Genomic DNA, 26028 nt, shown 5'->3' with positions numbered 1-26028 from the left:
GATCAAGTTATAGGTTTTTTCCTCAAAGTAATTTTTTAATTTCAAACTAACCTGTTTTTACTCTAAATAAACTCATGTAAATTCAAATTTACCCTTGTTAACATGAAATGAACTTTTTTAAATTTCTAATTAACTTTTTTTAACTCTAAATAAACTCATTTAAACTTCAAATTTACCCTTGTTGACATGAAATTAACTTTTTTAAATGTCCAATTAACTTTTTTAATTTCAAACAAACTTTTTTAAACTTCAAATCAAACATTTTTAACTTTGAATTAATTCTTTTACTTCAAGCTTACTCTTTAACTTCAAATTAAATCTTTTTAACTTCAGGTTAACCTTTTTAACTTCAAAATGTCCTTTTTTTTAATTACACTTAATTTTTTAAATTTCAAATTAACCATTTTTAACTTCAAATTAACCTTTGTTAATTTCAAATTAACCCCTTTTTAACTTCAAATTAACTCGTTAATTTCAAATTAACCCCTTTTTAACTTCAAATTAACTCTTGTTAATTTCAAATTAACCCTTTTTAACTTCAAATTAACCCTTGTTAATTTTAAATTAACCTTTTTAACTTCAAAATGTACTTTGTTTAATTTACAATTAATCTTTTTTAAATTTCAAGTTAACCATTTTTACCTTCAAGTGAACCGTTGTTAATTTCAAATTAACCCTTTTTAACTTCACATTAACCCTTGTTAATTTCAAATTAACCCTTTTTTAACTTCAAATTAACCCTTGTTAATTTCAAATTAACCTTTCTTAACTACAAGTTAACCTTTTTTAACTGCAAATTAACCTTTCCTTAATTTCCATTTTTCATTCAACATTCAAAATCCTCTTTTTAAACTTTAAATTAACTTTTGTTAATTTCAAATCAAATTTTTTTAACTACAAGCTAACCGTTTTTAAATTCAAATTAACTTATTTAACTTCAATTATTTTACTTGACCTTTTTGTTTTTTTTATTTGCAAGTTAATCCTTTCAACATCATATTAACCCTTTTCAACTTCAAATTAATCTTTTTTTACTTCAAAATAACCCTTTCTTTAAAACATTAAAACGCATAGGAAAAGTATGAAATATGTATAAACATGTAAATTTCCTGAATATTTGAGAAATTGTTTTTTTTTTTTTTCGAAAGAATTTTTTTAAATTTGAGATTTTACAAATTTAAATTGGGTTTTTATATAATTACTATATGTATGTAGTATGTATTATATTAAAAGTATATAAAATTAACTATCAAAACCAATTCTTCTATTAATTTGACATTTATTTAATTTAAAAAAAATTATTTTAAACGGATTGAGGACAACGAATAAAAGATTTGAAATATGCATGGAGCAAAAATTGTCACAAAATGGCCCATAGTTTTAGTAAATTTTCATGTATATTTTATCCTGTTCAAGATACACAGCCGGTGTAGTCAAATTATTTTCTCAAGCGTTAATACGGCGCCAAATTCAAAGAGGGAAAACCAATAAGCGACTTTTCCGGGTCATTTAGAAAATATTGCCTGAAGGGGAAAATAACGGTGGAGCTCCTTTGATTCCGCCTTGTTTTTCCCACAAAAGAAACTCTATATTTTGATGATGTTAACGCCGTATTGCCTCTCCTGTTAAAGTTTATCGCCATTTAATTAGTCCTTAAACAAAAGGATTTTTCAAAAAGAGAATTTTATGTGTATTCAGTACGCAAAAATTCGGGTAAATTTGGCATACTCCGCCCTATGAGGACTATCCTACTTTCTGTACTTATAGTTCAGCAGAGAGTCATCACGGAATTAGATTGTTAGGCCTGGTTAGTGGTTCCTTTATTTCTACGGTTACGCTCTACGTTCCAAAACATTTCTCCAGTCACATAATAGGTGCATTGGGGCCTCTTCTATACCTCCACAAAATCTGCGCCATGTTGGTTAATACCAATCTTCTTCAATTGCCTTCCCCTTTTTTTTGCATTCAACTTTCTTGCCAAATCTCACTAGGATGTTTTTGGAATGTTTGTCTCCAGTTGATTGATTCTATCGTTTTCTCATTGTCAAAAAAAATGGTTCAAGGATCTACCAGTATAGTAGCCTCTTTTCTAGGACATACGCTTACGCTTCCTCGTTTCCCTCAATTTCTACATCAATATACACATAAAATTCCCATTTTCGAAGCTACAATTATTAAACTTTCGTTATAAATGTTTTCAGGTTGTCTTCAAAGAAATTTTGAATCGTCTATGAAAAACTTAATTATGTCAATCTGTAGACATATTTAAGATTATTTTGCCCTGATGATGACTTTAAAACAGGTCGAAATCTTGGCAGTAGCAACTGAATTGGCTTTTTTTATAAGTCCATACAGTGGTTCAAAGTATTCACTTAAGGCTTCAGGAGGTAATCCTACATGTCAAACTTGACTTAAATGTCCCTATCATCCAAAGTCTGATTCTCAATTTTATTCGAGATATTTCACTTGACAGGTTACCACCTTCGACAACTTTATTTCATGAAGTCCCAAATGTCCCGATTGTAACTCGACTAGGTTCCGGGGTGCTGTTACGCCAGCCCATTAAGCAATTACAAATTGTTTTATAGTACTTTCGAATTTAAAGAGGGCTACGATTCGATAAGACAGTATTGGAAATCTACGTACCTCTAGTTGCTCTGTCGAATACCCTTTATACACTGACAGGCAAAATATTTCACCCAATTGATTTTTTTTGCATTTTCTCGGTAAAAGAGAACTCTGCCTTAATTTGTCCCATTGTTTTTATCAGTAAATATTTTTTTATGCTATGTTTTAAATTGGAAATATCAATTAGAGGTAAACACACTAAATCCTTAATCCAAAACAAGGATAAAGGATTTTTCAGTGTTTACGTTTTACGGAATGCAAAATGTTTATTCAGTCTCATTTGAATTCTGAAGCAATAAAGTGTTTAGTGTTCATCTTTGTTTTCTTCATTTCAATTTTTAAACTTAAAAATTCTACTAAGTGCTGAGCATGTTGCGCGTGTTGTGCACTTGATCATGGACGTTCTATCAGGTATGCAGTTATTGCCATCGGAGTTACCTTCGAAACTCCGTGAGAAGCCGTTAAACGTTTTTGAGAAATTGGATCCTACCATAAAAGGCCAGGTTCTCGACGCCCTAGGGTAACAGAACCACAGGATGACCGTTTTTTGACTTTGAGAATTTTGTTGTTGTTCGGATGTTGTTCAAGCGGTTCATCATCTCCAGGAAGTTCGAGGTGTCCACATTTCTGAACGCACTGCTCGAAGAAGATTAAATCAATATGAACTAAAGGCTTATCGCATCGTAAGAGGACCAGAATCGACCAGAATATCCAAAGTTTCACGACTCGCATTTGCTCGAGAACACAGCCATGGAGCCATGGGTGTTTGGACGATTGGTCTACTGAACTTTTTACAGATGAGTGTAGATTTGCTCTACGATCTCCAGATGGGCTTGAAAGAGTGTGGACAAGGCGAAATGAAAGGTACGAAGCTTGTAATTTTTCCCATAGATAACCTTTTCAACGTACCTCACTGATGGTATGGGCGGGAATTTCAATGGAGAGTCTCAGAGTTAGTTGTTGTTCGTGAAGGGTCTTTGACGGCTACTCGCTATATGGATGAAATTCTGGAACATCATACGTTGCCTATCCTCGATGAAATGAGCGACAATCCTATACTAATACACGATACTACCTGTCCATATGTCGATCGCACAGTACAAACCTACAACAGCATAACATCATGGTCTTAGCCTGGCCAGCCCGTTCTCCAGCCTCGAACCCCTTCGAACATTTATTGGATAACCTCAAAAGACGAATAAGAGCACGTCCATCTTTTCCTGATACACTGCACTATCTTGAAAGGACTCTTCGTGAAGTATGGGCTAACCTCCAGTAAAGAGACAATTCCAGACTGATAGAACGTATGCCGAGGATTCTTCGAGATGTAATTAAAGCAAGAGGAAATACGCGATATTGAAATGTTAATTAAAAATCTAAAACAAAATTAAAACCAATTTTATCTATCCGTCTTTTTTTTCTTAGCAAATTATTTATTTGGTTTTTTTACTTTTTAGACAAGGACTCAATTATTAAACGTTACAAATCGTGAATTTTTGATTAAAATATAAAAATATATACAAATCAAGTTATATTACAAGTGGGTGGAATTTTTTGCCTGTTGGTGTATTTAACTTAATAGCCTCTTTGCATCAGAAGAAAGGTTAATAAAGTCTCAAAATTTCAGGCAACGAATTTTTTCGAGTTTTTCTTTTACACTTGCAACCACAGATTCGAATCAACCATTGTCTAATGTACAGCTCACAATGATCCTCAACAAACTTGATGATCGTAGGATGGAATTTAAGTATTCCGTAGTTTGTGTGGCATTTGTGCATGTATTATTTATTTATCGAAGAGCGAATGGAGAAAGCTGCCGGCTTTAAAGAAAGAAAACGCCCGGAATAAGGAATATCACAAGGAAGGGCGAATTCTTTCCAAGGGCCGTTTTGCGGGGAGAGAAGAAGGTGCCAGTTGGCGATGCAGACACTTTGGCAGATGGTGTCGAAATATATTCAGGGCCGTCGAAGGGCCAGGGGATAAGAAAAAGACAAGTGCGGGTTACGGCGGATTTACATTTCCTTCCTTGGTAGGAAAAGTTTTCTCCCGTACGGCATCTGGCCGATTGTCGGGCGTGGGCGCGGCGGTGAGGATATTACGGCAACTCACCATCCAACAAATCACTCAAATCCATCCAATAAACGCCTCTGTTTTCACAACTAGCATATCAGTTCAATATAACTGATTTATATCACGGACCGGACCGGTTTAATGCCGTGACCTTCGACGTGGAAAAGTTGACTTTCCAACTTTTTATTAACATCGTCAATATTGCCGGGATATATGGGTTTTACCTCCTTCGTTCCAAACCTGACGTTTGTATTCAACCTTTTCCCCTAAAACCCTTTCTTTAATAGTCAATAATTTATGTCAATAGATCATATTGGACAATATATAATCTAGTAAAAGAAAAATAACTTATGTTAAATCTAAAGCACACTAATATTTATATTGTATAAAATCTTTTATCTCAACCAATAACTTACATAAATATTAATTAATTGAAAGAAGTTATTTGGTCGTCAAGCGGACCACGAAATCTAATGGATTTAATAAGTAAAATGAAGTATATCTTCACGAAAGCTCTCCGTGGCCATTTCATTTGTCGCCGAGAATCGAATAGAATACACGACATTTGAAAAATGGGTTGTGCATTTTATGATAGCCTGAACAAGTATCACGAGGAACAACTACTTCCGAATCTGGTTAGCTCTTACACACCAGAAGGTATAGCCATACTGAAAGCGCTGGAATACGCCTCGAGGATACCAAATAAAAAAATTGGGATTATGACGGACAGTCTCAGCACGATATGCCAGCTACGCATTTCAATACTCATAATAAGTATGAATACATTATAATCGAAATTGTCAGTTTAACCTTCAAATTAAAGAATCAAGGCAAAAACATTGTCATATGCTGGATAAAAGGGCATGCAGGTATAGAACATAATGAGAGAGTCGACCAGTTAGCCAAGGTTCTCCCACGCCTGTGCAGCTAACCGTCGGAGACGTGACAAACAATATAAAAAGAGACGTGTGCAGAAAGTGGCAAATCTGGTACGATACGGGCACAGCAGGGAATTTCTACCGGTCATTATTCCCAACATTACAAAAGAAGCCGTGGTTTCAAGAAATAGAGAGAGGAAAAGCTTTCTTCTCAACAATTACACGACTCCGAACTGGCCATGGCATCTGCGGCTCATATTTATACAGGATTAACTGTAGAACATCGCCAAACTGCGCAACGTGCGATGTAGAAGAGAGCCTTGACCATATTTTACTACAATGCACCGAATATGAGGTACAGCGAGAACAATTTCAGAAAGAATTGGACGCTCTGGGGCAAGTGAAAAGGCCACTGAACTTAAGCTCGCTGCTAGCAGAGGGTGACCCGGAGGTCTATAACGCCTTGTTCAAATACTTCAAGAATTGTTATATTAATGTTTAAGTTGTTGTTTATCCTATTATTTATATATTTACAAGCCTATTTATTTATTTATTCATCTAGTTATTCCTTTACATAGATAGATACTTTCATTGTGAGTCACTGGTACCTGAATCTGGCTGAATATCCCTGATAAAGCAAAAAAAAAAGAAAAAAAGATTCGAAAGGTGGGGTTAACATGGGATGGTGTCCCAGTGGATCGAAATCACGATAGCTCAAGTGATAGAGCAGCGGCGTATTTAGCCGAAGGTCGTGGGTTCGAATCCCGCTCGTAATACTGGCTTTTTTTATCTCAACCAACACCTTACATAAAGATTAATTAATTGAAAAAAGTTATTAATTGGCCCACAAAATCTAATGAATTGTATAAAATTTACAAAATGTCTCACTGTGCATTATGGTCAAACGAAGCAAGTATCTATCAGATCTATGATTAGACATCAGTATGACTGTAATGATTGAAAGGCCAAGATTATTATCAAAACACAAACACAGTAGTAATCATGACTTTGATTATGGGAATGTTAAGATTATGACTGCTGAGCATAATATGGGTCGAAGGGTATTAAAATAAATGATTTACATTCATCAATATAACAAGTCTTGAAATTTAAAAACATAATTTAATGATCTAAATGTTATTTATAGTGGAATTTTAGAACAAGACAAGCCCTCTCCCCAAAGAAATCAAAACAATACACATTACATTTTAAATAATTACAACTAAAAACAAACAATTATTTATGTATTTATTTATATAAAAACAGACTATGATGAAAAACATCCTTTTTTAAGTGGAAAAACTTTCTATGGTGATTCAAAACAACTATTTCCAAACCTAAAGTTCAGCAAATTTCAAAAAACATACTACATTTAATATTCTTTTTAGTGGTGTAATTGGTTTTTAATTACTTTTTTCCAAGATGAAGAAACTGATGAAGGGAATGAAAAAACCATGGTTGACAGATTGGTAAGGTGGAAAGTTTAAAAATAAAAATAAACACTTAAGGAATATATATATTGGTTCGTCTACTAAGTCCAGTTTTAATAAATAAAACGAAAAAAATAGAAAACCATACTAAAATATTGACCACTTTAGGGATGGTATGTGAGATAAATTCATTTCAGATGATACCATTAATCAATGATAGGTAAGATAATTTCTTGATAATTAATGAAAGTCAAGTAAGCAACATTCATGGTAGTCATCATAAATCAAATTATGGTAGAGATTGCATCATTATTCAGCAGTAAGGTACGATGTGTGAATAAATAAAGGTGTAAGGATGGGTTAGGCGCTAGAGGACAAAGCGTAATAAAAATTAAACGGATGTTATAGTGTAATGTAAGTTTATGCAGAAGGTTCTTTACTATTTGGAGAAAATTTTCCGCTTTGTCCAATTTTCAGTGATACTGTCAAGTTCTTTTCAATTAATGTTGCGTCAAAGAAAAAAAGTTTGAGATCCTGAATTATCGAGAGAGAAAAACGGCTCTCCCGTTTGACTAATCTTTTTAAGAAGGCTAAGTCGAGCCGGTAACTTAGTTTACAAGAAATGTAGCAAGAGTAAGAACACGAAAAAAGACTTTTTAGAAATGTTTCTGGCTATTTTGTGGTATTCATTGGGACTGAATTAGATCAATTATTTTTATTTTGTTTTAACAAATATAAAAAAATTTAACCTTACAAAGTAGTAGAGCGTATAAAAATTGCAATTTTTTGCCGATGTTTTATATAAAATTTGGGGCATACAAGGCTTTATTTGATTTTCAACCCACATTTGCCGATCCTGATAAACAAAACAAAACTTTTACTTGTAACATAAATTTTAATTAACGGAGTATAACTGATGACTTTCCAAAAATGGCTGGGCTATCCCAACAGGGAATGGATCAATTTCTCCCTTTATATCCATATGGACAATTAACCTTTCAGATCCTTGAAATAAACGTACGCGGTATTCGAGGGGTTTTAGAGTTGTGAACTGAATTCATCTGATTACGCGAAATCCTCGTTCAGTGTGAGATACATAGCTTGGGTAAACATACTTATCCGAGGCTTGTATAAGATTGAATTTCAATCCTGATGCTAATAATTATCGTTTACTAGCGTTGAAACAAACATTCTCGTTCCCTTTAGAGAGTAATGACTAATTTTTTTATTAGCAAGCTTACAAAGTTCAACTGGTTGGGTCAGACAAGGCAAGTATGCTTCATTTTTCCGCAGAATTCACGATAGTATACCTGAGTTATCTTCCTGACATGTAAAGATGAAGGTCCGATCAGTTTAGTAATTTTTGTGCACTATCATCGCGCATTCGACTCAGTCCAGCAAAATAAACTGTGGACAAAACTTTTTTAACTAATAATAACCTTACAACGAAGATGCAGGTTTATCTGAAAAATGGCCGATTAACTGAAAATACTAAGGCCGCCCAAGGAGTTCTACAGGGCGAATCACGCGGACCGCTGTTGTTTAACCTTCTCATTGCTGGCCTTGAAGAATGTTCAAAAAAAGGGCTCGATATTAATGGATACTCGTCGATTTGAACGATATTATTGGCCATTTCCCGTGTGGGCGTTCAAAGAAAGTTGACCATTTTGTACGACTACTGCGCTAATATCTCAGTGTTAACAAGCATTTAATTAATTCTTTCAATTAATTATTCTTTCTATGTAAGGTCGAGATAAAAAATTCAGTGTCACGAGCGGGATTCGAACCCACGACCTTCGGCTAAATACGCCGCTGCTCTACCACTTGAGCTATCGTGACTTCGATCCTTTCGGACACCAACTCTCCATCTCAACCTATAACCCTCCGAATTTTCCCTCCTTTTTGCCATTTTCAAATGTCGTGTAATAGGATTGGGTTGGAGTGAAAATTCGAATGGTTGAAGGTTGAGATGGAGGAGAGTTGGTGTCCGAAAGGATCGAAGTCGCGATAGCTCAAGTGGTAGAGCAGTGGCGTGTTTAGCCTAAGGTCGTGGGTTCGAATCCCGCTCGTGACACCGAATGTTTTTCTCGACGAAGACCTTACATAGACAGAATAACTAATTGAAAGAAGTCACTTGGTCAATTGACCACTAAAACGTAAATGCATTTAATTAATATTTCAAAGACGAAAATAGTTCCGTTCACCAAGGGCTCTTGTAAACGTGAAGAATTGGTCTTCAACGAGCAAACAGTAGAATCTATCAAGAATTATAAATACCTGGGTATGAAAATTTAAAACCTTTTAAGCACGCTGCTACTGAGATGATGAGAACGGGAAACTATGGGTGGTAAGAGGCCTCTTCGGGCACTGTTTTTGAGCTACTTTCAAGAACCATACTTTTTTCTCTAAGCAAGATTGAAAATGTAAAACATTATTCCCTGCATGCTGTTGTTCGTCAGTTTGGGGACAGCTTGTTGATACTGAAAAAGTTCAGATGGGATTCTTCAGACGTGTTCTGAAACATCCATCAAACACCTTATACGCAGTTGTATGAAGTCAGGAAGAGTAAAGTTAAGCCACCTAGTAGATAGGCTCTAAATGGCATCTAAAGATCCTGGGAATGGACGATTGCCGCTATCCCGAAATTTGTTGAAAGAGATATTTCTGGACAGTGTGGCTAGTAACAAGACTAAGTTCTGGTTACGCAAATGAATCTACTTGTTAAAGGAGGTAGTTTTATTATTATAGACAACAACTTAACCAAAGAACGAAATTACCCTTGCTTGGGTACAGGCAGAGGAGCAACGAGGAAAGTTTGATGAGACACTTAATGGCTTTGAACCCTTATCCAATTGCCAAAAATGTAGACAGTAAAGAATACTGCAATTGGATCATTCTTAATAATTATTTTTGACATAGAAACCTTATATTTTTACCAGTGTGGCAGTAATAAAAACTTTCGGCACATTGTAGATTAAAATTTGCATTTAAACAGCTTTTCGAGTTGGTCAGAAATATTTCACCGGGCGGAAAAACCTCGTTACTGACCAGCATCAATTTCTTCTTGTTTTTTAACTTCACCATTTCCTATTTGCCGGCAATTGGCAGTTTGATGGACGTGTGGCGAATAACAGCGGGATAATACGAAATTCCGAACAATAGACGACCTAGATAAGTCGAGGACCCGTCTCATAAATCCATACGGTCGTAATCCTGTCAACGTTTATTTACATTTTTAAAAGTTTCGGGGATAATTCGATCCTTTCGACATTGTGCAATTTATTGCTGAACAAAATACAACGATTGATTGTTTATATTTAAATTATCATCTTCAAATGATGATTTCCAGGAACGGTATGTTATTTCTATTTAAAATTTACGTACGCCCGGGAAGTCACAAATTAGAGGACTGTATTTTGAAAATTTTTTCACGTCTTGTGTTATTAATAAAAATGTGTTATAATAAGTAAGGTGAGTTTAAAAAACAGTAAATAAGTTACTTTTCTTCTACTGTTAAGTTTTTCAAGTCTTACGTCATCAGAGAGCTGCAGGTAGTAAAGAATACTGTCAAGAAAACCTCATAACCTTCGTGCCTTTTATTTTAACTAATTGTTTAAAAATATTTTCTCATTTATTTATATGAGTTAATTAGAGAGAACAGTGTATTGAACTACATTCTAAATAGGACCAGGGAGCAATATAGTAATATAGTATAATTAAAGGGTTGTGATTTGAGAAAGATTGATAATGATTATCTTAAATTGACAGGATCCATGAATATCATACTAGGATCAATGATAATCCCACATTCTATGATTTTTATCAAAAGGGGCGACCAAAAATTTATGAAAAGTCATAAGGAAGAGTTAAGGAACAATTTATTTTTATTGTATCATAGGGCTAACTTGATTATATTATCTTAAAGGACTAAGCAGTCAGCAGGAGATTTTATTGCCATTGAGAGAATTTAATATCGTCGATAAATAATAGGTAAAAACAATCAAAAAATAGTAAATATGAGTTGTAAACATTTGGAATAAGAAAGGTCCAAGGTGAGGGACTGAGGCAGGCTGAAACAGCCTATTTGAGATGAATATCCGTTCTATTTTATCAAATTGTTATGTCACTCAAAGTATGAATTCATTTAAGCCAGTTTATAAATCAAAATTTTAGAATTCACCTTGTCAAAAGTTTTAATGTAGTCGGTATAAATATATCTACTAGTAATTAAGGTTTTTAGTTGAGATGAAAAAAAGCTAATGGCACGAGCGGGATTCGAACCCACGATCTTCGGCTAGATACGCCGCTGCTCTACCACTTGNGATATATATATGGATTAATGTGTTTTATTTTTATTTTTAAAGCTTGATCCCCAAGAATAAATTGGCTAGGGAATGCAAATAGAAGAAAGAAAAAAAAGTCCTGGAAAAGATGTAGCCTTTAAAGAGTCGTAAAAAAGGACAAATACACTGACAAGCAACAATTCCACACAAATGATTGTTTGTTTTTTTCAATGTCTCGATAAAAGAAAATTCTGTCCTTAATTTGCCCTGTTGTTTTTATCAATAAATATTTGTTTATGCGATGTTCTAAATTGGTAATATCAATTAGAGGTATACCCACTTAATCCTCAATCCAAAACAAGGATAAAGGATTTTTCAATGTTCATTTTTTACGGAACTAAAACTGTTTATTCAGTCTCATTTGAATTCTGAAGCAATAAAGTATTTAGTTTTCATCTTTGTTTTCTTCATTTCAATTTTTAAACTTAAAAATGACACTTAGTCCTGAGGATGTTGCGCGTGGTGTGGCACTTACTGATGATGGACGTTCCATCAGGTATACGTTTTTTGCCATCTAAGAACCCTACGAATCTCTGCGAGACGCCATTAGACGTTTTCGAGAAACTGGGTCCAACCATAGAAGGCCCGGTTCTCGACGCCCTAGGGTAACAGAACCACAGGATGACCGTTTTTTGACTTTGAGAATCTTGTGAATCCGGCAACTAAGGTTGAAGAGATTCATCAGCTCCAGGAAGTTCGAGGTGTCCAAATTTCTGAACGCACTGATCGAAGAAGATTAAATCAATATGGACTAAAGGCTATTCGCATCGTAAGAGGACCAGAATTGACCAGACAGACTTGCACGGCTCACATTTGCTCGAGAACAGTCATTGGTCTTTGGACGATTGGTCTGCTCTAGTTTTTACAGATGAGTGTAGATTTGTTCTACGATCCCCAGATGGGCGTGAAAGAGTGAGGAGACAATCCTATTCTAAGGCACGGTAATTTCCGTCCACATCTCGCTCTCACGGTACAAGCAAACCTTCAACAGCATAACATCAGGTTCTTGGACTGGCCAGCCAGTTCTTCAGACTTGAACACATCGGACATTTACGGGCTAACCTCAAAAGACGACTAAGAGCACGTCCATCACTTCCTGATACACTCCACAATCTTGAAAGGTCTTTTAGTGAAGAATGGGCTAACCTCCAGCAAAAGGACATTTCCTGACTGGTAGAAAGTATGCCGAGGGGTCTTCAAGATTTAATTAAGGCAAGAGGAGGAAATACACGATATTAAAATGTTAATTAAAAATCTTTTAAAATTTTTGACTTTCTTAGACAAGGACTTAATTATGAAATGTTAAAAACTGTGAAACTTTGATTAATATATACAAATATATACAAATCAAGTTATATTACAAGTGGGTGGAATTTATTGTGTCAATGCAGTGTGGTTAGATTTGTTATTTAATTTATAACGTATTATTGTTGTCAGACATTTCATAGCATTATAATTTAACTGAGGTACAATAATAAACCAACGCAGGGAATAAGGACATTTTGAAATGAGGAGAGTGGCACACCCTAGATTTTGAGCTAAAATTACAATTCTCGCCAGTTCTGAATTATGTACGACACTCGGTTAAAGTAAGCATTACAAATAGGAGTTTGTACAAAGCGATTTAATTTCAAATGTGGCACACCGTGGGACTGAGCATGCGAACTCATGTGTAACAAAGGCTGGGGCACACGACACGCAAGAGTTATTCGTAAGCGGAGGCAACTTACAAGTGACACAAACACCCGAGGCTAAAGACTGACATTTTTCAAGCGTAATTTATGCGGACGATAAATCCAGGAGCCGTGCATCATGCTCCACCCTCGAAGAGCATCATTACAGGGCTATTTAAGCCACGGCATCGCCTAACCCAGGGGTATCCCCCCGGAACACTATTATAACTGATATATAGGCGTTGTATGCCACCCTGTCCATCCCCGACCGCTTATATTTATTATCGGACGAATAACACCCACGGGAAAGCAATCCAATCGTTTGCGATTGTTTAGGGAGAATCGCCGCCCCTTTATTACATACAGGAATGAATCCCTTATCGGATGCCTTTGGGAATTCTCTCGGGTTGGAGCAGGCGGCAGTGCATACCGTCAACGATATCCTTTTCTCCTTAAAATATGACAAAGTAATAATCGTATATGCAAGGCACGAAGGCCGACTCTTATCCGGGAAAATATTGTTTTTTAGGGGCTGGAGCTGTTGGCAGTCGAGACCTACCATCTCTCAGACATCCCCCCTTCACGGGATTTAAAACGGATAAATTTTACTACTCCAGATGAGACAAAAATATCACAAAAACCCAAAAATTTATTAATTATTTATATAGCTTTTACCCGTCACTTTAACACTTCTTAACGTCGTTAACCTTTTTTAATTTCAAATTAGCTTTTATTATTCAAATTAACCCATTTTAATTTCAAATTAACCTTTTTTATTTCCATTTGACCATTTTTAACATCAGATTAACTTTTTTAATTTCAAATTAACTTTTTAACTATATTCTTCTGGTGTAGAAATTAAAAATGTGTTATAATAAGTAAGGAGGGGCGTCGGTAGCGGCAACGGTTTAGGCGTGGGAACGGCGCTTATCACTGCAAGGTAAAGGTCCCGGGTTCGAATCCAGGGGCCCTGCATTCGAACCCGGCCTCCGTAAAAATGGGCATTTTTCAAAAACACCGGCACCACGAGGATTGATATGACCTGTCAAGTTTTTCAAGTCTTATGTCATCAGGGAGCGGCTGGTAGCATACCGTCAAGAAAAACCATTTTAACTAATTGTTTAAAAGTATTTTCTAATGTGTGGTGATTACTGACCGTTAATCGATATTTATTTAGAAATCATGAGATGCGGTCTGGTGTGATGTAGGTTTCAGAAAAACATTTTCTTTATCGTGCCAAACGTTTCATGTAATTGTTATATGTAAACAATGTTTGTAAATCCCAGGCCCTGAAGATGATCTCAATAAAGATCGAAACGTTTGGCACGATAAAGAAAATGTTTTTCTGAAACCTAAATCACACCAGACCGCATCTCACGATTTCTAAATAAAAAGTATTTTCTAATTTATTTATATGAGTTAAGTAGGGAGACCAGAGTATTGAACTATATTCAAAAATAGGACCAGTGAGCAATATAGTATAATTAAAGTGTTGTTGTTTGAGAAGATTATAGATATTAATACATTTACGTTTTAGTGGTCAATTGACCAAGTTACTTCTTTCAATTAATTCTTTTATGTAAGGTCTTGGTTGAGATTTTAAAAAAACAGTGTTATGAGCGGGATTCGAACCCACGATCTTCGGCTAAATACGCCGCTGCTCTATCACTCGAGCTATCGTGACTTCGATCCTCTCCAGTAATTACAATTGAAATAAAAAATTGTGCAAAATTAAATCTACAAACAACTGGTTGCTGTTCTTAATTGTCTGAAGATAAAATAATAAATGAGTAAAATAATTCTCAAATTAAATAAAGTATCCTTTCGTTTTATACTTAAATATCTTTTAATCTTAATTGTAATTAATTTTATGTGTTTAATGAAAATACTTAAGTACTTAATAATTAATAATTACTTAATAAAATACTTCATTCTTCGCACCTAGTTTAAGTACAGTATAATCACGGAAATAACGAACCCCGTCCAGATTCATTTTTTTACTGAAAAATATCTAATTTTAAATATTTGAATGAGAGGGGTCCGGGATTTTGTTGTCTGAATGGGGTCCGCTGGCTAAGAGGTTTAGGATGTCCTGTTCTAGCCTAATAAGCTAGGGATGGTTAGGGATATCCACACAATGGGCATCTACGATGTCTCACTCCAGTTAGAACGTGTCCGTGTATGATCTTGGTAAGACCTATGTGCAACTTGGTATGACCTTTTCCTTCTAACGGGATTTTATAATCGTTGTATGTAAATCTGCTGGGCGGGATCATGTGGTAGCGTTTAGAAAACCGTATTTTATTATTTGCTGTATAAAGGTATCGAATTGTCCCATATTTGTTACTTAATATTTAAAAAATAGACTTAAATGTAAGCAGGAAAACAGTCGTATAATAATAGTAATATTTAGTCATGGACCGTCTGTTTCGCGAGCCCTGATTATTCCATTAGTTCCTTCGTTATTATTTATAAGCATATGTATATTTAAATGCGCGGCGGTGGCTGTCCCTACCAACTCCGAGTTTCATCAGCCTATTTCATTTTATTCTCCCTTCTCCATTCTTATATTTTATTATTACTATTTTTGATATTGCTGCTCTTTTATTTATTTCATCAAATTCTCTATTTTCTTTCCTCGGGTCGTTCTGTCGTGTCGCCCAAACGGGAAAATTTCATTTTCATTATTTTCCCCCTCAGCTCTTCTTTATTTGTTATACGCGCCTAAACCCACAATTCAGTCGGGCGTCAGTTGTATCTGATCTTCGTAAAACAGAAACGGACAAGATTTTTAAAAAGAAACTACCTTTTTAATAAAAACGATTAAAAACAAAGTTAATTTAATGTACACAACATAAATAAATCGGCAGTTGACAAACGGGCATTTACTTTTGGACCTAAACCCGCGTATGTCTGGCATGTAGTGAAAGTTTGTTCCATGTGACTGATGACAGGTTGTCATTCCTTGGCTCCATATAGAGAGCGAGTAGGAATGCCGCCCTAGATAATTGTGCCTGAGCACGGCAGCAAGTATTTTGCTGTCCTGTTCCAATTTTTCTTTGATAGAATTGAGTGAATGCATTTATTAGTTTCAATTAATTAAGGTTTTTAGTTGAGATAAAAAAGTCAATGTCATGAGCGGGATTCGAACCCACGACCTTCGGCTAGATACGCCGCTACTCTACCATTTGAGCTATCGTGACTTCAATCCACTCGGACACTAACTTTCCATCTCAACCCCACCTTTTGAATTTTCCCTCCATTTTGCCATTTTTCAAATGTCGTGTAACCTTAGGGAAGTTAGTTTCCGTATATTTTATTTTGTTAGTCTTGTACCAAAAAATAGGCGAATCACTTTTCGACGCACCATTCGTACCCCGTATATAGAATGTGTAAAATGTGATGGAGGAATATCGATAACCCTTTCGACCCTACACCACTACCAACATAAAACCAATTAGATTAGTTACCATGGCCTCCTAAGAATATATTTAACAGTGTACGAGAGTGTGTTTAGATTTAAAAACAGATGCGTTGGTGGATGAAATGACCTAGATGACAGTCACTAGAGCCCAACCGCGGTAGCTGGAAAAATTAGGCTAAGGTCTTACCCTAGATTGCAAAAACTCAGGTGATTCTCGCAGCCTATCGAGTTATAATTTAAAATTTTACTCTATTTTTGATTTTGAGGAAAAAGGTAGTGATATTGAGTTTGAGACACCCTATATACGATACAAACATTTTTTTAAGTGCTGGAGCAAAAGAATTGTTACTTTAAATACCATGTTGCATAAACGGATTGAACATGTAATATTTCCATTGAATTGATCTAAGTATGCAACAACCGATAAAGTTTGTAAAGTAACTTGGATTTAAATCAACATATGTTTTGTTTCATTAATTTTTTGTTTTATTTTATACGTGGTCAGAACCATTAACGTGTTCTATGTGTTTGAATTCCGGTAGATTTCGTTTGTATTATTCAATCGGATCGGGTGAGGCCTTATAAACCTATATTTCCAAGTCCTGTAGAAATGTCCTGTTTTCGATGTCGGACGAGGACCAACCGCGAAATTTATCCTTAAATTCGAGACGCATCTCTTCGGACACCCTGTGAGTACAGGAGAGAATGTTCCAATCGACTCTATCGTGAAAAGCCCGAATGAAGTTTTCTGACAGATTCTGCACTTGGGTGATAGCAGTCCAAACGACTTTGTCTTGGAACTCTTTTATGAAGTTCTCGGACAGTTTCTGCAACCACGACACCGCGTGCCAGTCTACTTTGTGCTGGAAATCTCTGATTACGCTTTCGGGCAGCTGATGCACCCAGGACACGCCGACCCAGTCGACCCTGTCGTGAAACTCCCTGAGGAACGTCTCGGTCAACTCTTGTCCTCTGGAAATGGCGTGCCAGTCGACTTCGTTTTGGAACTCCCTGATGAAGCTTTCCGACAGCTCCTGACTCCTCGATATCTCGCCCCAGTCTACCTTGTCACGGAACTCCCTGATGAAGTCTTCCGACAAGTCTTGGTTGAACGAGACGACGTACCAATCGATCTTGTCGTGAAAATCCCTCATGAGGCTCTCGCTCATCGTCTGGCCGACTGACACTCCTCTCCAATCGACCATATCTTTGAACTCCCTGATAAACGCTTCGGACAGGCTTTGACACCACGACACCTCTTTCCAGTTGACTCTGTCCTGGAACTCCCTGATAAACGGTTCGGACAAGATCTGCCACCGGCTCACCAAGTCCCAGTTCAAATACTCGTGAAAGTCTTTCATGAAATCCTCTTCGAGGGTAACGCCGCAGGAAACCTCCTCCCAACCAACCGGGCCGAGTCTTTTCATTAAAACCATCTTCGACATTTTTCGGAATTTGGGAGAAGCTTGGTAACAGTTGATCACATCTTCGACGCTCAGGTATTCGAATACCAGGCTGGCGATTGGATAATATTGTGTACTAAGAAGGCTTGCCAAATTATTGTTCATGATACTTATTTTGTTTTGTAGAAAAATTTTGAAAAAAGAAAACATACCTCCTAAGGAGATTGTTTTTATTTTGCTAATTAACGATTTACTTATGTTTTTTTTAATAGTAATGAAACATAAGTTTTTAATTTTTTTTATGTTTTCTCTAGTGTTATAAGTAAAAATGAATGACCGAAATTTACGATTTTGTCCTTTGTTATGCAGCTAGTTCTATTAGAATAAACAAACAAAATCTAATATGATGAAGTTAAACCTTAGTTTTTTATTACTTAATTTTAAAGTTTTTTTTTGGTCAATCGGATTATTGTACGGAAACAAAAAAAAAAAAAAAAAAACAATAACTGAAAATTGAATGGCAGGGTTTATCCCCAACTACTCAGAGGAATATCGAGTACTCTGGTTTAATAGGAATGAATGATGATTGTAATTTATTAGCGTGAATGGAAGAACTTTATACTGAAGATCGAGTAATGTGGAATAGTGTGAATGAATTTTAGTGTGTGCATGTAATATATTAGCGTGAATGGAGTGGCTTAAACGCAATTACCGCGAGGAATATCGAATACTCTGGGGTAGAGTCAACGAAGCCTGGTGTGTAAATGTGATTTATTAGAGAAAATGACACGGTTTATCCCCAATTACCCCGAGGAAACACTTATGGCCTTGCCCTGTCATTCGGGGCATAGAGGCCAAAAAGAGAGCCAACATGGGCTCTATGGGCCCAGAACCCTACTGCGGCCTAGCAGCCTGCCACAAAAGAGGATACATCTTAAAATGGATCCTTAATAAGTCCAAAACCTGGTGGAACAATAACACAGAGGCACGCGATGAGATACATACAAGGACCATCCGCAAAACTTACAATAGAACTACTGGAAGGCAACACAACCGAACCAGGATTCTGGTTGGACTCCTGACAGGGCACTGCCACTTAAGAAAGCACATGCATCGGATAGGAGTACAGACAGAAGGAACACTGTGCAGGTACTGCCAGGAAGAGGAGGAGACCGCAGAATACATTTTATGTTTCTGTGAAGGTCTATGTAGGTGCAGGTTCTTACAATTAGACAGGAAAGCCCACAAGCCAGATCCTACATCAAGGAACCGTTGGCAAAGCTGTGGAGGCTGGTTAATAGCCAGAAGCTAGCCAGTGAGTTATAAATAACAGAGGAGCACTATAGATCTATTCAGGTCGAGGTGGCCTTGTGGCCGCATCTCTTATCTCTATTTCTATCCCTATCTTACTCCAAGGAATATAGCGTGAATGTAATTTATTAGCGTAAATGGAAGGGCTTTACACCGAAGATCGAGTACTCTGGGGTAATGTGAATGGATTTTGGTGTGTGCATTTAATATGTTAGCGTGAATAGTGGCTTGTCGCAATTACCGCGAGTAATATCGAGTGCTCTTGGGTAGTGTGAACGAAATCTGGTGTGTAAATGGTATAAATGTAATTTATTAGCGCGAATGTTGGCTTATCCCCAACTACCTAAAGGAATATCGAGTACCCTGAGTAGAATGAATGATAAACCAGACTATTGTTTTATTTATTACGCTTTTGTTCTTGTGTTCGTTATTGGTGTTATTTTATCCATAATTGACGCGGCACTGAGCTACAAAGAGACTAGCAATAGGATAAACTAAAGAGAGTCAGATACTGTTATATAACATCACTGACTGGAAGAACATGACAACAAATTAGAACGAATAAAATACGAGAAAGATAGTAAAACCATTGACCAATAGTTTGCCGGCCCTAAAAAAATGCTGATATAATTAATGCGTCATTATTTTTTTATGAATTGCTGTTATGTAAAAACATATGGTTTGAATATCATTCAAGCCAAAAGTGTAACAATAAATTTTTATACATTTACAGCCTCCAAAGTATGTAGGTGCATCGAACATCGTTTTTCAGTAGTAGTGAGAAAATATCTTAAATTTGGTCAAAAAACGATTTTCCTCTACATTTAGTATCCGAATCTATTTCAGAGTAGAGGGATAAAGATTGTTGTATAGGTTGGTGTGTAGCGCATTCCGACTTTGATGAAAAACGTCTTTTGATTGAGGGATGGCCATGATCAAAACAAGCCCTGCCACTTCTCCGGCTAATTTGAAAACAATCGCCATTAAAAAATGTTCAGTCGACCTGGGCTTTTTCCTTTTGCCTCTCCGCCTGAGTCCCCGATGTCCCCTTTTAACTAGCATTTGATGGCCCAGTGCACAATTAGTCCGCCATTCATTTTTCTAACGTGGACACATATTGCGCTTGTAAATTTTAACCATTTTTAACTTGGAATCGGGCTGAAAATTATTTGAAACGTACCGTTTAAATATTTAAACTTTGCAGCTTATTGAGTTTTATTACATTCCCATTGATAAAAACTAATTTATAGATCAAGTATTTTAATCAAAAATTCCATAAGAACCTACCATCTGAAATGCTGGAAATATATTGTCAATATTTAGCGATTGTAAACAAAGAAGACAGTAATTTAAAAACTCAAAACTATAACAATAATACAACCACAAATCTTAAGTTACAAATTAAACATACATAAGAGCATAAATACAATTTAAGGTCGTTTCACACGAGATCTCTTAACGCTAATGGCGGACAAAAGCACGTGGTCGGTCTTTGTATGCTGCACCAGTGCTACCGATCCACTCATCTCCTCGACAACATATTACGGATTATGCAGCAACTGCTACAATACTCCGCCCCCTGTGAACACTGGGCTTCACCTGAACGAGTACCAAGTTCCTGTGTCTGTAAAGTTGATGTAGTAGCTTCAGAACTGACCTGTAGTAGGCGTGCTGGTTTATACCCTATCCGCCGAAATTGTGACTTGTCGACCAGAAATTTACGTGGCATACTAAAGTGATTTTACCTCTCGTTTCTATACTATTACAATTTTTTACTCCAATTCTATAAACGGATTTATTATCCCTAACGGGGGCTACACTCATTCCGTGGCCGGCTAGACGCGGACAATGCTGCACCTCTTGAAAAATTAGTCAAGTCCCAATCTCCAATTTTCGTCCTGGTAACTGTTTTAAAAATAACTACCAATGGCTATGGCTCAAGGTGAAGTAACTAGTCTTGTCCTTCTTGTGTACTTCCCCCTACATTCACATCTTGAGAACCTGTGGGTCGATGGATTCTAGGCCTATTGGCTCTTCAATTCCTCATTGAAGGGTGCCGCCCATAGTGTCAGTATTGTGACCGTGAGAAAAAAAATCATATACCACAATGTGATATTATAATATACGGTACGTCAATCCAGTTATACGCTAATTACGTCTAGTACCTACTATATTCTTATATTTACTTAAAATTCTACTGTTCTGTGTGGTGTTTAGTGACCGTTAGTTAATGATTATTTGGAGATCGTGAGATGCGGCCTGGTGTGACGTAGGATTTAGAAAAACATTTTCTTTATTGTGCCAACGTTTCGATCTTTTTTATAAATCCCAGGCTCTGATGATGATCTCAATAAAGATCGAAACGTTGCCACAATAAAGAAAATGTTTTTCAAAAATCTACGTCACACCAGACCGCATCTCACGATCTCCAAATAATCATTCTACTGTACTTTGATACTAACGCTGTAATCGCATACAGGAACACCTCGAGCTAAAATTGGTGCAAAAAATCGAAAATGAAACTGAATAAGAAAAAAAGCACACAAATTAATTTTTTTGGTTAAAAAACAGACTTGCTCTAGACCCAACAACATGGAATTACCGATATCCATATAAGTGAAACACTTAGGATTATGCCTACAAAAAAAAAGACTGACGTGAAGTCACGAGACTGAAGCGACCGAATTGAAGACTTGACTAAGAAACGTCATCAAAATCAGACAGGACTATGGCAAACAAATACAAAATATTACTTCGACCTACCTAAAGAGCAAAACTGGGGTACCATGAAGCTATCCAACATCCAACCCATTCCAATCAAAAGTCCTCAGAAGAATTTTCCAAACTTTCTACTAAGTCTATAACTTCTACAGCCACAATGACCTCAACATTATTTTTGTTTAATGCTTGATTCATTCGCTTTCTGAACTTCCTCTCTAACCTTTAATCCCACTCTAAACTGTTTTTAGGTTTGGGCGGTATAATCTTGTTTTAAAAAATCTTTCCGCCATTGCGACCTATATAGATATATTGTGAAATCCGTATGAATTACAACCATATCTTGTAAAGTGTACTTTTTTTCTACACAACTAAGCACTTTTGAGTTTTCCTTTCTCAAGCCACTTTTCCAGTTCAAGCATAAGTGGTTCTGGTCCCAAGAGTGAGCTAGGTGGTCAGCCAGTTCATCTCGTTCTCATGTCCGAGAACCCACTTTAGAATAATGTTGTTGTGTTTTCCCAGAGTTATTAGGCAATATAGGCACCCACAGGACAGGTCTGGAGTTGACAGTATATGCCATTTAGGCCTTAATGCCTGGGTGATTAAGAATATGTACTGTGTACCTTTAATGTTTTTATAACCTTTTCTTCAAGCGACATTGGCCCAGAAAACTACTCGCCCCTAAATCCCTCAACATCGATAGTGTCATCCTAGGATGGCTTCTTATGTCAAATGTACTCATGAAGCAGTGCTGACCGTTGTGCAAGTTATATGTACCTATGTATGTACAGGATACACATAATTAAAAAACTATTCTTTAAATAATAAGTTTTAAAAAAGGAACAGCAATCTCGTAAAATGTACAAAGAACCGAAAATAGTAGTGAAGTAAGATGAACTACTAGTCACAAACAGATGTAAAATTAATATACCTGTATTTTGAATTTTAAAATTTTAATTATAACGTTAAATAAATATTAATTAAACACGAAAAAGTTCTCATGCATAAGTAATCATTGGAAGGAAGAATTAACATTCTGAAACACTAGAGGTCCCAAGAGGCCTGTGAACTTTGTAAGGAAATGTCAGGGTGATGCCTGTTAATTCAAGGAACGAGGCCCAGGTCCCGGCCCTCCATTAATGGAAATGTTGCCAGATTCCCTAGCGCCTCGACTAAATATGTTTAGGGCGCAGGGGCATCTGGAGGTAAATTGCCTCTGGCCGGAAAGATCTTTTCTCTAGAACGGTTGTCACACAGGTGCCGTGAGAATTGTGCCAAGAGGGAATTGCCAAGTTGTTAAACGTCCTCTCCCCCTTCTAATCTCGACCGTTCCTGTCGCCTGTTTGCGTCGTTCCTGAGGATTATTTCAAAAGAGTCGGTCCACCTGGATTAACAAGCTTGGTTGATCTCCCTATATAAACAAACTTATAAAATGTTTACTCTCACCGAAAAAAGCATAAATAGTAGAAACTCAGCAAACAAATTATTTAAACGGAACAAGTTTTTCCTTCTTCAATTCAAATATTGCATAATGAGTTCAACACCAACTGCAGCTTTGGAGTCTCCGTATTCTCATCCAAGTAGAAGTCATAATAGCAGATCACAGGCTCATAAATGAGTAGGCTATGTCAATGAACAATAGAAACTGGGGGAGGAGATACAGGCAGATGCTATTCTAGGTGTGCCATTCGATACCAAATACTTAACCAACAAGTACAAGGTACTAATGCCAGAAAGAGTAGGCAAAAGGAATACTTCAATAGGTCAATTCGTCCTACTGGTATACTGACAACTCAAAAACGATTAGAGAGATACGGGGTAAATCCGAAGAATGATCTGACTTTAAACTTAGGCAGATACGGTACATTTTTCCAGTTTGAAATTATAGCAATTGAACACTACGCAAGGGAAATAAAAAGGAACACGTTCCAGGCGATTTTTTTCCGACAGTCAGGACTTAAGGCCTTAGCTTCGTGGGAGATAAAAGCTGGACTTGTACGGGATTCTTGACATAAGTCAATGACTTGACCCTGACACGGGCCCCTGGGCATTCGGGACATAAAAGCAATGAGATTGCGGATATGTTGGCCAAAAACGAGCGAATCTCATTGGCTACTGTGTCCTTGCCACAAAAAAGGATACATGCAAAAACGGATCCTTAATTAGTCCAAAACCTGGAACCTCTGGCATGAAGCACGCGAAGAAATTAATAGAAGGGCCGTCCCCGCAGACTTAAAAAGAATTACTTGAAGGTAACCTCAGCAGAACCAGGATTCTGGTTGGTCTCCTGACAGGTTACTGCCGCCTAAGAAGGCATATGCACTAAATTGAAGTACAGAAAGAATAAGACGGAATAAGAGGAAACTGCATAACACGTATGTTTCTGTGAGTGTATTTGTATGTGTGGATTCTTGCAACTAAAAGAGGAAATTCCGCAAGCAAAACTCTACACTAAAGACCCGCTGGCAAGCTGTGGAAATTGATTAACAACCTGAAGCTAGCCTGTGATTTATAAAATTAGTGGAGTAAAAAAGATCTATTTAGGTCGAGGTTCAGAAAGCCTTGTAACCATCCTTAGCCCTATTCGGCGATAAAGTACAAATGTGTTAATTTTTACACACGAGGAATCGCCATTTATAAAGTGCAAATAGCACGGAGCCTCCAAATCAATTTAAGCGGAGTATATTTGATTATTCTCGGATGTAAACAAAACAATCGTTACACAATATGATTGAAAGATTACATTGGGTAACAAACATTGGTTCAAAACAATTGATACAGTAGTCCTTCTACTCACCAGCGAATTTCGATCTGAAGTAGTTGAAGTAAACAAAAAATAATTGACGAGGATGTACCTATAACTAAGGGCTTAATAAAAGGCGAATCATTGTCCCCCTTACTTATTTTAGCTGGTTCCATTTTAATCTAATTTCATTTCATTCCTACTGACCTTTATCAAAATCTAGCAAGGACATTATTTGATACTGCTGATGCTTTAGGGAAAGTGGAGAAAAAACGAACCTTTTACTTAAACATAAGAAAAATGAATCCTGAAAATGTCTGACGCGTTGCTGTGCTCAACCTTGTTTTACGGTTGCATGTCCTATCCTTCAACCTAAAAAGCGCGCCTGCAGAAGCTGGTTAGGCTCTACTAACAGGGCTTCTGGGCGGTCTCTGGCGCGTTTAGAACAAGCCCCAGTGTCGCGAGCTCGGGTGGTGCCGACTTAACTTTAGAGAGAGCAGTTTACCCCCTGCTATGCGGATTGGTTCCTGGCCAAACTGGGAAATCCGCTTGGTGGTCTATACTAAGATAGTACGGAAGAGTGTACGAGCGACTTCAGACTAGAAAGTGACTCCCCAGGAATACGCTTCAGTAGGGATGGCATCGATAACGGTACTCGAGCTGGCAACAGACCTTCTCCACCCTGGGTCCTCCCTGCCGTACTTGTCGGAACGTTCTCGAGTGTTAGCCAATAGTTTTCTATTGGACCTAGACCTAGTGGTTAGCCAAGTCGTCTACACCGCCATATCTTTATGCCCACTTCACAGTCGCTCCCACCGCACGGGGCTGACAGCTGCGCGAGACCCTACGTTCAATAATTTTCACCAAGTGGTAGCTAGTCTGCAGCATGAAACTTGGGAGCAGGCAGAGTAGATCGTAACAAACCCAAATACCTATGAAACGGTATTGACTAAGATTGGCTCTTAGCAACTTATAAGGGGTCAAATTTGACAGAAGCTAGTGACTATTCGGGGAGCTTCAAAGAACACACCACTATTCAATTCATTAGTATGCTGGTTGGGCAGACTCCACCTTTCGGGGGAGCCAGTGCTTGAGCAATGTTTCGCCTTCTAAGCAACATCTAATGAGCTTCTAGCACCGCTATACACAAGCAGAAGCTCAACCAGCTTAGAGTAGACTCATTGACAATATCTCATAGAGCAAGCCACAAACCAACTACAAACATCTAGGAGTCTTTCAACACACCCATCGCTCTCTGACAGCCAATGTGGCTGACAGCTACACGAGGCCCTTCGGAACATCATCCGGTTCAACTACTCCCAACATAGACTTCAACAGCATCGCACATCTCACATGAGCTAGCAGGCCATCAGGACCACCAAAAAGCCCAGAAACTAAGCCAGCTAC

General features: G+C 37.0%; 1 protein-coding gene across 1 annotated transcript in view; it reads right to left on the bottom strand.

Annotated features, from left to right (window-relative positions):
* LOC106668278 (locomotion-related protein Hikaru genki) overlaps positions 1 to 26028 on the bottom strand; it is a 614924-nt gene that overhangs the window by 496443 nt on the left and 92453 nt on the right. The window lies entirely within an intron of this gene.

The sequence above is a fragment of the Cimex lectularius genome, unplaced genomic scaffold (genome assembly GCF_000648675.2).
Source record: "Cimex lectularius strain Harlan isolate CLEC.00 unplaced genomic scaffold, Clec_2.1 scaffold71, whole genome shotgun sequence".
NCBI classification, from domain to species: Eukaryota; Metazoa; Arthropoda; class Insecta; order Hemiptera; family Cimicidae; genus Cimex; species Cimex lectularius.
This window is presented reverse-complemented; position numbering and strand designations above follow the sequence as displayed.